Consider the following 15,021-nt stretch of genomic DNA (forward strand, 5'->3'; position numbering starts at 1 on the left):
TGCCCGAGCTCGCCGGCGTGCCTGACTGCAGCCGGGCGCCGCAGCAGCCTCCGGGGATTTTTTCAAAGAGTCATTAAGATTCCAGCTGAGCAGCCGCGTAACGGCTTGAGCATTAAAAAGCCAAACCGAGGTTTCTGCTATGATTTGCCCTCCTTTGCCCTTGGAGTTGCTGCGGACAGAACTGGGTTTTCCTGGTTGCTCAGATGCTGTGCGGCGTGCTGGGCCTGAGGTCCTGGGGCACCCCGAATGGAAAGAAGCAGGCCCTGTATTCCTGTGAGAGTACCAGGCTTCCTCTCCTGGTCATGTCGACACCTACCAGGAAAGGTTAAATGTCGAACGCTTTTGATGGAAAGCCAAGCTGTGCCCCCCCTCCTCCAGGTCCCTTGAAATTCCTAATTGAAATTCCCCTGCTTGCTCAAAAGACGCATGTACCCCAGCAAACAACGCTGTAAACGTGGTCCGTGTTTCCAGTTTGCAGTGAAACCTGAAGCCAGGCATGTTTCATGTTGCTGCATGTTTCTTTTTATTCATGCAACTCTATTCACAAGAGTTTCCCATGACTTAATCTCTCTTACATGCAATTGTTAGGGCTGAAGGCTTTGTCATGGGATTTTCCCCCTGAATCACAGACCTTCCTCTTGGGGGGATATGCTTTCTTGGACTGCAGAGACAAAGCACTTTTATAAGCTTTTTTTTCCATAAACTTACGTGCTTTTCAGTTGTCGAAGACAAGGAAGTTTGCACACTGCTTCCTATTTGCCTGTTCAAAACCGACGTATCAGTTCTCGCAATTCTGCTCCTGAAATAAAAAAAACCCCAAACAACACAAACCAAACCAGGGATGATCAGAGTCAGCAAGAGGCATCAGCTAACAAAGTGGAAGGAATAGCTCACCACGAGCTTGCCTCGGTTGTCTCCTGTGATCCCCTCCCCCATCTTTGCCTTCAAATTCTTGAAGAAGGTGGTGAGGTGCCTCATACCACCTTTGGCTCTATCCTGGGGCTATGAAGCTGGCTTTAAAAGCCAGTTGGGGGTTTCCCTGGTGAAGGGAAATATTGAGTGGCAAAGAGCCAACATAGCTCACTTAGGCAACCCTCTGTTGCAACATGAGTGGAGGAAGGAGATTAGACAGAGCCCTGATGCTGATTCAGAAAGGCCAGAATCCTTTTAACCAGCAAATTAAAGTTACAGCTGCATCTTTTCCATCCACTAGATTGCCATACACTACCCGTTCTGCTTTGTATCACTTAAGCAGCAGAGCTATCAGTTTCTGACCAGGCTAAGCACAAGCTCCTTGTCTAACCACTTAAGAGCTTCCATATTTGAGCACAGAAAAACTAAAAATATAAATTTCAGTCTGCTTTTCCACTATGGCTATGCTGTCCTGGATGAATATGAACCTGCAAATTCAAAGGGAGTCTGTCAGAAAGAGCAGTTGTGAATGGAATCGAATATTATATATATGCACATATATAGTGCATAAGCTTATGATGTTTTAAACAGCTAGAAGAAAATATTTCTTTACAGAACAAATAGTGAACTCTTGGAGTTTACTGCCACAGGACACTGTAAGGCAGAGAGTACAGCAGGTTCAAAAAAGGATTAGGCAGATTTACGTTTCATAAAGAAGTTCTAAAAGCATGTATTCTCCACCATCCCTAATCTCACGGTTTGAGATACTGGGGATATATGAGAGGAGCAGAGCACAGAAAAAGGGCAAGTTCACATATTTGCCCTAAAAAACATCTCCTGACACTACCATAGGTAGAATACTGAACTAAATGGACATGTGGTCTGACCCAGCAGGGGTTTTCTTTTTTTTCACGTTGTCTGAAAGATCACCATTTTGGCCCCCAAAGATTCACAAGTGAATTAAGATTTTTAAATAAAACTTCCTTGGCTAAAGTAAAGGCAGACGGTCCATGTACTAGACCAACTCACCCTCACTTACTGCAGGTTACTGTTTTTCCTAGTAAGTGATCATTTCTAAGCGATTCTCTGAGACACCTGATGTTTTATTGCTAAACCCTAGTGACGCACGCCAAGGAAATACTCACTACCTTGTCATTAAACCCAATGTCACAAATTGTCTTATGCAATAACTATTGGCAGTTCCCTGCTCAAACGAATTATATTTATTAAAAGAAGGATTGTGCATCTGAGATCCAGAGAGACTTTGAGGCATATAAATAAACCTGTTTTGGTGATCAGGCAATAGTTTAAAAATCATTGCTTATGTCAGTGCGACTAAAAAGGAGATGTAACTCACAGGGTGATTTTGCACCATGTGCTCGTATTTGCAGTGATGTCGACACATCCCAAAGAGGTGTTTATTCTCTCTAGAACTGAAAATGTTTTAATTTAGGCAAATGGAAATCTGTTCCTCTGAAAGCCTGCCTGAAATAAGAATAACTCTTGCAACCTGTTGGTATCAAGACTCGGCATTTTGCTGAAATTGCTCCACTGGGAAGTCTTTGCAGATTCAGAGCCTTTGAGATCAGTTCATTCATGGACAAGGATGCAAGATAAGATATTTTCTTCTTTGTTTTCCAAATGTGCCAAGATGGCAATTGCTTTAATAGAGATGCTAACTCATTTGCCATAGGGGAAGGATTGTGCAGGAATAGCCTGCCTTTCAATCCCCTGGTGTTTTTTTTTTAGAACCAATAAAGAAATTGCACTTTCCTATACCCTTTAATCTGATACCCAAAAAACATCTCTGGAAATACAAAAAGAAACTCTGTCTTTCAGTTTTTAGACTCTGTTGATACTGAGATAGAGAACACCCTCAACTCGTCATTTATATCCATCAATTAAATTATTTGTCACTGGAAAGTGACAAAAAATGTTTATGTACATAATATTCTAGATCTTACTTTGCTTATAAAACTGTGATAAAAGTATACCAGTTTGTGGGGTTTTTTTACATTAGAGAAATAAGATATATATGCTAAAGCTCTGAAAGACCTGGTAAACACATGAACAGCACATGCTAACAAGTACAGTGATTGATCACCTTGTCGGTATGATTAAAAGAAAATTCTATTTAAAATAAAAGATCTTTGAAAGCTAACTTTTAAAATCTAATCAGTGTTTGAACAAGGCATAGCACATTGGGAACCTGATGTGTGACTACTTGCTATACACTGTATAATTAAATGTTGATAAGAGGTTTGCTCTCATAGTTGCTAAATGTTCTACTTCATGACAAGATGAGCACCTTCTGTAGTTACAAATGCTTGAAGTCACATCTACAAGGGGAGTTCTTCCTGTTTAGCTATTGCAAATCAACTTCTCCAGTAAAATGGACTCAAAAATAAGTTAGTTTGGAATAATCAGCTCTTGTCCTGTGCACACACACGGAAAAGTTACACCTTGATCTAGCCAAACTAACTTTCCCATGTAAGCAAAATCTTGGAACAGTGCTCATGAAGCTTCTATATTGCTTAATGGATAGACTTAAAATATTGCACGAAAATGCTCATGCTGCAGTTGGAAAGGAGCTACTTCATATTTTCTAGCTAGGTAGTAGAAGGGAGAAAAAAAAATCAGATGCTCCTATACTTCACACATATGATTGATAGTTCCAAATAAGATAGGAGAGGAGAACTAGGAATGGTTCAAAAAGGCATTTGTATAACATAGATTTCGTGCAGAATTTAAACTAAAGACAAAAAACTGAGAAGCAAAGAGCAAGACAAACAAATCACTGATTAAGAAGATGGCGAAGAGTGGGTTAAAGTTCAATGCGGTGCGCCAGTGAATAAAATTTAATCTTGTTCTGAAACAACAAACAAACAGAGCAGCACAATATGCTACGTTCAAGAATGTGAGAGCCATGTTGTATCTGGCACTTGAACAACAGAGAATTATTGCTGCTGATATGGTAATTGCAGAGGTACAGAAAAAAGTGGGTGGATCATGTGAAATTCATGAAATACTTGAGGTGAACTTACAGCAGGATTAGTCTTTTTCTTCTAATTGTGTACATTGATCTCTATGTGTAACTGGTTTTGTAAAAAAGCATATTGTTCATTCTCAAGAGGTTTAAAAATCCACTTCAGCTCAGTGTCATTTTTTGTTCTTAAGATATTTTGCAACGTGCTTCTCCCCTTTGGCCTACGCAAACAAATATGCCTGCATATGCATACCTATTAGAGCCAGCCACAACCTGCTGCCTGGCCATTCTGGTAAGAGCATTTCTGGTTTGCACTTAAAATCATTTAAAACAGTTTTGTCCAGACCCAGATTATATGGCACGAGATGTGCTCACGCTCAAAACATTTACTAATCTAAGTCTGATATCGTCGTCTTGTTGAAGGGCACAAACAAGGCTTCTGCATGGCTTGAGCCCAAAACAAACGACTTGTATGGCAAGCTGGATCTGCCTTGTAACGGGGTCAGGGGACTTCCATGATGACCTTGACTACCTTCAGAAATGTCATCGTGTTTCATGTGAAGGGTCAGGTCATCAAATACAGTGCTTCGCCCTGGTTTGCACTGCTCACTCCATCTTAAGTCGGCATTGTACGAGCTAACTTCTGTTTTGCAACTGTCTTTAAGCATATTGGATTTCCTGGTATTGTTGTAACTGCTGATGAGCCTTTTATTTGCATTTAACAAGACTTGTATTTCATGAAACTGCTCATGTGAACAAAAGTTACTTACAGGACCAAAGGCTGCACCACCCCCAAAAAATGTTCTGTTAACCCGATGTAAATCAAGAACACGCTCCCGGGTAACACAGACTTGTTCACAGGGCTATTTCAATGCAACAGGCAAAATAAGCAGCAGGTTACTGGGAGCTGGCAGGCTTCCTGCCTTGCCCATCTATACAGGGGAAATAAAAACGTGCTGTTTCAGAAAGATACAGAACACAGCACAGAGACCCTTAACCTGTCATCAGCTCCCTTCTCCATGGCTCTCAAAATCTTCCTGACATGTGCCAGAGCTCCTACTCCACCAATATCTCCTGAAAAAGCCACCAGATTTTCTCTTCCCTTACCTACATTGCCTCTCCTGCCCTTCCCCTCAGCCAACGAATGATCTACTGCACTTCTCTGAATAAGCCTTTGCTTGAATTGGCTGAACTGATGGACATTTGCCGACAAACATGTCCATGATGGCACCTGGCAGCAGTTACAGATGGATGCAATCATGCTCGGTGAGCGTGGGTCAGATGAAAGGGGCAGAACAATACCAGGTAACGCTTTTATGACATTGCTGGAGTTACCATGGTTTGATTCACCTCAGTAGGTTAGTTTTAGAGCACATTACTTCTAAGCATGTATTTACAAAAATAAGCTGATCAAATTTTGCATTTCACTTCAGTGAGGTTTCAAAATTTTGCCTATGGAGTGGACCAGGTGTGATCCAGTAAAAAAGTGCAGATACCCTTGAACTTCTCTTTCCTTTTCACATGACCTGATGCTCTGTCACGTTCCTTGGGAAGCACTACTGACACCTAAACAATGAATGTAAGTACTCCCATGCTTCTCTCTTGGTAACTCACAGCAAACTGGAACAGCTTCTCAGGCATTGGGAGTAATTTAGGTTAAAACTAAAATGAGAGACCCAGAAGCTCTGTTAAGCTCCTCAGTCAGCCATATACCCTGACCACATCCAGGGTATCTAGGTGAGACCTAGGTAAGAGCCAGCTCCTTTCTCTCCTCTCCAGTTTCCATGCAAAGGGAACCTGAAAGCACACTTGTGATGGAAGCTGTGTCATATTCAGGTGCCTGCTTTGTGATGGGGGACAGGTGTGACACAAGCTTAGTGTGGACATGGGCATGCCCCACAGATACGGCACAATGCAGCTATTTTGGAGGATCTGGTGCACTTTAAGCCTTTTGCTACTGTGCAAAAGGCCTTTGTACTGTGAGCCTTTTGCTCACTTCAGTCTGGACTTAACTGGAAGAAATGGCATTTCAATTCACAAGTCAGACTGCTAGTTCTCAAACTATCGTATTAAAAAAATGCCTATAAATATCTATTAATTTTCTCCTTCTCACTCACATATAAATATATATATAGTAATTGTAAGCTCCGGACTATCTCTGACTTGAAAGCATAATTGGTTTGTGGCAACTGATTTAAGATTTGGAGGATTAACTGTAATTATAAGATCAAAATTAGAAAATATTGCCTAGTTTGCAAAAAGCATCAGAGTACCAGATCTGGGGGTTTTCCATGTGTCTTAAAGGACCATATTTTAAATAAAAAAAACACACTGTGGACTTTTGTTTTTTTTCTTTTGAATGTTACAATACTGTTAAACAAATTTCAGACAAGACTGATCCAAGGGAAGGAGGAAATGGGCTCTATGAAACACTAATGTACACTGAAATCAAGCTACCTGTGTTTTAAGCAGGTGGTCTTTTTTTAACTTCTGCCTCAGGATTTCCCTTAACAATTTGGGACTGGGGACTATATTGTCCCCTCAGAACTGGGGACTGACACTAGAGTTTCAGAAAACTAGATAAAGTAGCTTACTCCATTTATGTCTCCACTGTCTTGTGTTGCAAACCATTCATGGTCAGCCTGTGTGGTGTGGTTCTGCGTGCAACAGAAGCTCTCTGTGACACTGTGCCCTTTTCCTGCATGTTCTCCGACAGTTTTGCTGTCAGACCCAGGAGCAGAGTATGTTGAAGCCTTACTAATTCCTGAATGGCTCCCCCTCTGTAGCACTCCTGTCCATAGCACTCCACACAGGACCATTAGTGGTTCTTGTCTAACAGGGCATATCTCTAGAAAAGAGCTAAGTGACACTGTGAGGTAATTCAAGGGCAGTAAACCTTATAGCAAGACGAGCTTTCCCCAGGATCCCCAGGATCCCTTGAGATCCACAGCTATCTGTTTCCAAATATGACATTGATGAGTTTTCTCCGTGTGTTTTCATGACTTTAAGGCCCAGGCTAAGCTGCAGGAAAAAGCCTGACGTAGGTATGTTGTGTTGATGCCCATGTTAGGCGTTAGTCTGCTTGGTTTCAAAGGTGTCTCCAGAGGCTGATCTGAAGCATTTACATCAGTCCACTGCTCAAAATCACTGAAACTTAGAGGTAAGCAGCTAATTATAGATGCTGCAAATAGACCCATCAGTGGTCATTTCACAGGACCAAGTGATGTCATGCTACAGAATAGCTTTGCCATCACTTTGACTGGTATTTCACAAAAAGAAATGCAGGTGGGGGATTTGCATGTGTGTTTGTCACAGATTTTTTTTTATTATTTTTTACCATCTCCTGTTCTTCACGCAAATGAGCTATTTATTAACCAACTGATACAATATCAGGTATAAACATTAACCAAGGAAGCGATGAATCTATACACAGATCGACAGCTGTTTGCTACATGTTCACTTTGATTGCATATATATAGCCCTTAGCTGTCTAGTTACTTGTCTTATTGAAAGGGGCATCAGCCCCAGAGCACTGTAAACTTGCTTCAGAGAAATCATTCCCTTCCTTCTACCTCCATCTTTCTTAACGTCCTCTAATTGTCTAGCTATGTCAGGGAGAAAAGGCCCTATTGCTGAATCTGTGTTGAGACTGCTATGGAAAATCTTCCCCTGACAGTGTCAGAAATGTTATTCAGAGTCTCTCGGATAGCTACAGCATTCTTACATGGAATACAACTCACCCTTTTCCCCTTTTAATGTGTTCAGCAGACAGGTGGCGACCCAACTGGCAGCAAATTCCTAAGTATTTATATCCTTTAACTCTCAAATGATATGAACAAGTAATAGGAAATGTCATGCACTGAGTATATGAGTAATGTTCCCATTAATCAATCGTCCAAAATAAACTGGATTATTATGTCTGTTTGTACTATACTGTAGCTATTTGCAGATAGATGTGCTGAAAGAGCAAGCCTGATTCTTACCATCTCTGCTCCATGTGGAGATATAGGGGCAGAATCACTTACAAGTTCACTCCTCTTCCATAACTGCTTTGGCCAGGCACAAGAGAGATTCACAAATGTAGAACACCGCCAAGCTGCAATTGTCTGTTTTCTGCTGTCAGCATTTGACTCCCACTTGGACGTAATTCTCAACTGAGTATAGAAGGTATGAGGCAGCCCAGATACACTCCTGAAGAATGAGATCTTTAGCTGCTCTAAACTAGAAAACAGACCCGGCATGTTTTGGAGACACTTGGGATTTTGGAAATTAAGTCCAAACACAACAAATTGTTTTTGAATTCCTAGTTTCAAGAAAGAATGGTTGATTCACCACTTAAGTTAGTGACTAGTGTCCTACCCATCAATTCAAAGAATGAAACTGGAATTTGTGAGTTACACTGGAAGTATCATCTGTCTCAATTCCTGATTTTCTTGCACCAGTTTTGAGAGCAGGCTACTGCGTTTAATGCATGTGTCACAGGGCACCCAGGAATCCTAGAAAAGCGCTGCTGTGTATGTACCTGCAGCAACTCACTTAATGTCTGGTATAGAAAAAAATCTCTGCAAAGAAGATGTAGTGCCAGACAGGTTGCAGTCGCTGCCAGTGTAGTGCAGATTCTCACCATGTAGAAATGATCCGCGCAGGCAGGCGCCCCGAGGCAAACTAATCCGCAACACGTTGGTTTGGTGGGCACTGTAGGGCAACACACGCACGATCTGTTCAGCGCATCTCAGCTCCAAAACTCCTGGTGCCAGGCAATTCGCAGCGTGGTTGCGTTTGCGCTTGCACTCCTCTGTGAACACAACGTGGAGTCTATGGCCGTGTTCCCACCGAAATGCAATGAAGTGCCATAGGAAACACATACCTATTTAAAAGTCTGTTTGAAAGACCAGAGTCTCAAACCGCTCCAGCACACCTGCGTAAAACACTGAGAACAAGACAGGTGCCTTATTGATCAGGATAGGGTTGTATCGGTTTGTCCTCAAATGCAGAAAAGACAGATGTCCCTGAATCTGTAGTCCTGACAGTCTGTGTAAAATGAAGATAATTTCGAAAAACTATAAGGCTCCTTGGCATGATAATAGTTCCTAAAAGATCTAGATGGCTTTGTTGCTTTGTCTTTGTATGGTTTTGGCTTATAAAGTTCACAATCTGTCTGCACAACTGAGAAGAAACAAGAGAATGGTACAAAACAGCCCTTTTGCACCTCTCCAGAAGTGTTGAGGAACATTTAACGGGAAGTAAATATACTCTAAGCAGCTACACTATCATCTTATGGACAACTACGGAAAGGGAGGTGTGTGACTGAGAGTAAAGCTCTGGGATTTTTTAAAGATATACTTGTGTATGCATTTGTTAGTAGGGATCTTTTTGTTGTTGTTGTTGAAGGATTTAATGCCTCCATTCCTTCAATTACATATACACAGCCTTGACTCATTTTATTCCGGGATCTTTTTTCACATCCCTATCAATGTGAAAGGGCCTCTAAATGGATGTAAATGTAATTTGCTACCATTAAAAAGTCCAGTTGCTAAGCACAACAACAACTTTTATTGGTCCAATAAAATCCAGAAGCCATGATGCATCGCAGGTGAGCCACAGAGAGACAAAGTAGAGACGGAATCTGAGTGTGTTTTTAACATCCACTGAGATTATTCTGGACCAGTTAAAATATATTATGTATTATCATATGATTATTGTAGAGTCTCTCTTTAACATAAACTTAAGCTTCTTAGTAAACTTTATCTGTGTACATGTTACTTTAATATTTTTTACAGTATAAATTCATATTTAATAAACTGGCTTTATAATGTTTGGTTTAGCGATAATAAGATCAACCTTATAATATCTATATTTTTTAAGTACTGACTTATACTATCCAAACAAACTTCCTCCTGAAATAGCTTTGCTCATAGACATTTATACATAGAAATTTATACACTGAAATTTCATAATAATGACAGGACTACTTTAATATTTGACAGAGAAATTTTCAGCCAGGGATACTGATGCATGAGGAGATTTCTCAGGGTAAACTAAGGATAGAAGAGAACAGGAATCATGACTGCCCCCTCTATACCATACAATAATTCAGGTTGGAAGGGACCTCTGGAGGTCAGCTCGTCTAACTCCTTGTACACGGCAGAGCCAACTTCGACATTAAATCCAGCTCCAAAGTTAGACCAGGTTGCTCGGGGCCTTGTCCATTCCAGCACAGACCATCTCCAAGGATGGAGAAGCCACAGTCTCTCTAGGTGCCTGTTCCAATGTTTGACCACCCTCATTGTAAAGAGCTCTTTTCTAATAATGTCGGATGGCAAACGCCAACCTAATGACTGTCAAAAAGAGGAACTCGCTCTGCTTCTGCTGGATTAGCAAGCTGAGTCGGCTCATGCTGCAGTGTAACAATGCCAGATCCACAGCAAGGAAAGCGGCAGGAGCTCGCAGTCAGAAGCAGAGGGTAGGAAACTGTGAGCTGCAGCATCTCCTTTTGGCATTGGCAACCTGTTAGATGGGCTCAACCAAGTCATCTGCCTGCGTCTTCTCAAGCTCCGTAGGCCCCCTCTGAGAGTAGGGACTGCCACTGCCACACGTTGGTTCACTCCTTCCCTACTGATTGCTGTGCATCCTTCTTCCCATGTTGCCAGTTCCTCTGCAGCAGTTCAAGCCTTTGTTCATTCACATGCTGTAAACCAAACAGGGGACCGAGCTCTTCTTCCAGTGCCATCCATCTTACAGCGTTTGTGCAACTGCATCCCGATCTCCTGCCAGCACTATATGGTCGGAAGGTATTTAAAATGAATCACTGGTTGTAATAATTTTTCTTAAACTGTAGTTGACATCATTTAATTGTAAGTCCTCGGACAAAATAACAGATGAATCAACGTACAATTTCTGCAACTTAGTAATTAGACAGACCCTTCTAACAGGGATTTCTTTTTCCTTTTACATTCTGGAACTCAAATCGCATCTACCATTTTCCCATAAATGTCTCCAGTGACTGGCTCACAAAAGAATCTGTCCTCATATGTTCCTGTCTAGGAAGTTCTTCCGACCTTATACAGTTGCCAAGAAATAACGTCTTGGAAAGTCATGTCCTCTACTTGAAATTCCCCCTCTTAAAAAATCTCCTGCCCCATTTCATTTCATAATATCCCATTTAGATTTTAAATGGTCATGAAGATGCACATTCTTCAGCACAAGCTTATCTGGAACTCATCATCATTTCATCAGTGGCTTGAAACAATTTTTTAATGACCAGAGAGTCAACAAGCCGAATTTATATCTGAAGTAAGTGGGTGCAGCTTCAAATAAGTCATGAGAAGTCTGAGGCAGACCTTCACATAGAAAATAAAACACTGGATTTGCAGCCCTGTGCTTTACCCTCACTGATCTTCTCCCCTTCTTTTTGCAGGCTGAACATAAAACAAGGGTTTAGACATTTTTAATATGTGAATAATTGTTCCCTCGGCTACAAGGAGACCAAGTGGCAAACTGCTTTGATGCAGAAATGTTAGTGTGAGATTTTCAACCCTCTTGTAGAGCTAGAAGAGTTGTATCCATACTTAATACACAGAAGCCGGCTTGTTCCTGAGCGTTGGAAGACTAGTCAAGAAGGCAATATAAAAATAAACAAGCAGTCCTTCACCTCACCTCCACCTTACGGTTTTGAACTCAGATTGCTATTAAAATAGGCATATTCTAACCTTGCATCCTAAAAAAAAAAAATAAAAATTACACGCTCCAAAATTTTCACATGCTTCTTTTCCATGTAACCTGATATTTTCACCTGTCCTTCTCGACAAACTCTGCTGTCTGCTGTTGACAATTGGGCTAGTACCAGACTGACAATTTTCTGACCAGTGCGTTCAACAAAACAAGACACTTTTCAGAGTTAACAGGGTTTGTTTTTTTTCTTATGAATGTTTTTACTGTGAGGCCAAAATATTGATGTTCTGGGTGTTACCCACTTACAGGTTTACATGAATGAAAGCTTACAAATGCAGGTCATTGTGGTGTTCATGCCTTTCTTTCCCACAGCTACAACAGATAGTAATTAACTTGGTTTTCTTTCCCCTTTTAGAACTCAAGTTTCTTTTCATTTCCATTATCTGTTTGTCTTTTCCTTGTTTGATATGAGGCTCTTTTAATCTATTACGTATGTTTTAATGATTCCACGGAAGAGAAATCCATCTCTTTCACAATCTGTTTGAATAACAATATAGTTTCGCTTGCATATTACTGCAACACCCAAATTGCACCTTGGAAATAGAACTAGAATAAACAGCAACATATCGAATCCATAAGGCTTAGGATATCTGTAGGTGTCAGAAGCTATTAAAGGTAGGCAGAAACAACAAAATGGATTAGGAGAAATGGTGAAGACTCTAAAACTGTCAGAAAATTTCCTCTCCTGTGTACATGTCTCGAAAATAAAAATATTTTAAAATAAATTAATATAAATAAAAATAAACTAGTCTTTAATACCACAGGTTATTCATTCACTTCCTACATTCAGACTTTTAAATGAGTTTCCTGATTGTGAGCTCACTTTAGCATGCTATCAAGACAGTAACTTGGTACTTAATAGTTTATATTGACCCAGATTACATTTCATGTATCACAACTTCAAAGCATTTTATGGATCCTGTTCTTTTTCATTGTATCCTTGGTAATCTTAAGAAAAGATTTCATTATAAGGAAAAAAAACCCACATCTAAAATGTATTTAACGTTGGTAATTACTATACTCTCACATCATTTAAAGTATTCAAGTACTTAAAAAGAAGGATATGAATAGTCAAAGACCTCATACATTTTATGCTGCCCTCATAATAAACACAAATACATTTTAGTTCTGATTCATCATTGGCCACAAACAAAACATGAACATACAAAGCTAGTCTCCAGATAGTATAAATTGGCATAGCAACTTAAGTGTTAGTTGAGCAATGATGATTTACACCATCTGTGCTCACAGCCCATTACAAGTTGATTTCAATACATCAGCCTACAGACAAGTGACTAGCAGTGAGTAAGAGCTAACAGAAAGAAGGTGAGAGGGGTGTTTATTGTGACAATTATCTTAATTTCTGGAATGTGTTTGTGATTTTTTGTTTAAATGTATCTCTTCTTTTCTTTTATTTTGTTGTTATTTAAATATTTTCCCTTTAGATATACAGAAAAGTGAGAAATGTTACTAGTTAAGTTTCTCAGTTGCTGTAGATTTGTCTGAACTTGCTGTTTCTTGAGAACAGTATTTCATTATTCTGTTTCCTGATGACAACATGCTATTATGCTCCTTTTCTGTAAATAATATTCATTATGATCTCCAATTTCAAATGCCTTCTCAAAACTTAATCTTGCTGTTTCACACAGAGGTGGCTTAACCATCAATTAGCTCCTTTTTTCTGTTTAAGATTATTAGGATTGATTAAAAACCCCTAAGCTTTATAAAGCCCATTCATAGAATCAGAAATTATTGTTACTTCTTCCTTTGTCTTTTCTCATAGTCTTCTGTTAGAGTCTATCTCACATGTAGCCTTTTTGTGTGTGTGTGTGTCTGATTGCAAACTAAGCCAACAAACTTTGTGCAAGTGCTTACTTTTACTGAATGTGCCTGCTCAAGTAAGTAAAAAAAGTTACTATTTCTTTTGAGAGATGAAAGAGAGGAGAGAGAGAAGGATGTTAGTGGTTTGATTTGGAATTTAAGAGCACTCGGTTCAGTTCTCTGATCTGCAATCAGCTTGCTATACTACCTTGAATGAGTTACTTTATCTCAGTAACTCATTCTTATATCCATAAAACATGGTATCATGAAACTCCTCTGTCCACAAAGGACTTAGAAAAATAAAGAGTACTCAGAAACTATATATAGAGAGATCATTTAAATTCCTATTGAGTAATGGATATAGGATTTATGAAGTAAGGAGATACAGGGAAGCAGACAGCTGATGCTCCTCTTCCTTTTCCTCTGTACTTTCTGCTACTCTGGTTCCTGTAATTCTCCATTTTTCTTCCACTGCTCCAAATCATCCACTGTTGTCCTACAGAGAACAAGAATATTGCTCCATCTCATCTTACATGTTTTTGAGCTGGGAGGAATGTATCTGCATTGAACCTAGACCTCTCCACTTGCATACTAACCTCAGCTACTTTGACATGCTACGAATCTGGCAGTCCTGGAGAAGCTATGGGGAAGCAGAGGCATGAAAACTACCTGCAGCAACAGAATAGTGAGGCTATTCTTGTTTTAGCATTTTGCAGAGGGGTCGAGCTTCCCGAGGTCTGATGCACACGTGGAAGGGAAGAACGGGGAGGTACTGGTGGTTCTCAACTCACTGTTTTCCCCTGAGTGTTGCTACTCTGCACCCTATGTCTCTGATGCCTGCACTTCTCACACTACTCAAATTTCTGCTCTCTAACTGAGCTCTGTGACCTCCTACTGATCGCCATCTGCAAACCTTTCTCGCTCTTCTGCTCTTTCCCCACCCTCAGTTCCTACATCTTCTATTCCTGCTAGTTTCTAAATCCTCATGTTCCTGTTGCTCCTCTCCCACAAACCTGTCCTGCTCCAACTGCTAGACCCTGCTCTCTGTGCCAACAAAGCTAGTAGTATCTAAAAATGCTATGAATGTTTCAATGTGGGTATCTCGGCAACCCTTCTATTTTTAAATACCCTGAAGAGCTGTCAGTAGCAGTTATGTCTGGTACAGCAGTCTGCTCTGCAAGCAGATTAGGCCAAACTACCCAGTGCCCCTGAAGCTGTCCGTGAAAAGGTCATCACCCCACTTCCCGTCTGCTGACTTGGGTTTCCCCTAATCCATTTCAGCCAAAACAGAACAGTTCAGCTAACATCTACTGTTTAAACTTCTTAAGCTACTCTGGTTGACTTTGGCCAAAATGAGCTTGGGAGGGATTGTGTGAGCAGCTTGCAGGTAGGTAGGAGAGGAAGTAACTTTTGGCAGAAGACAGCCATGACGGCAACCGGGAGCTGTCTGGGAATGGTAACCTCTTCAGCAACCCCACTTCAGCCCATGGAGGAAGTGAGGACCCACAAGGGGATTTTAAAGCATGGTAAATTCTGTGCTTTAACTTCAATTCTCGCTTATTTCGCAAGAG

Source organism: Tauraco erythrolophus, chromosome 4, assembly GCF_009769465.1.
Source record: "Tauraco erythrolophus isolate bTauEry1 chromosome 4, bTauEry1.pri, whole genome shotgun sequence".
Classification (NCBI taxonomy): Eukaryota; Metazoa; Chordata; class Aves; order Musophagiformes; family Musophagidae; genus Tauraco; species Tauraco erythrolophus.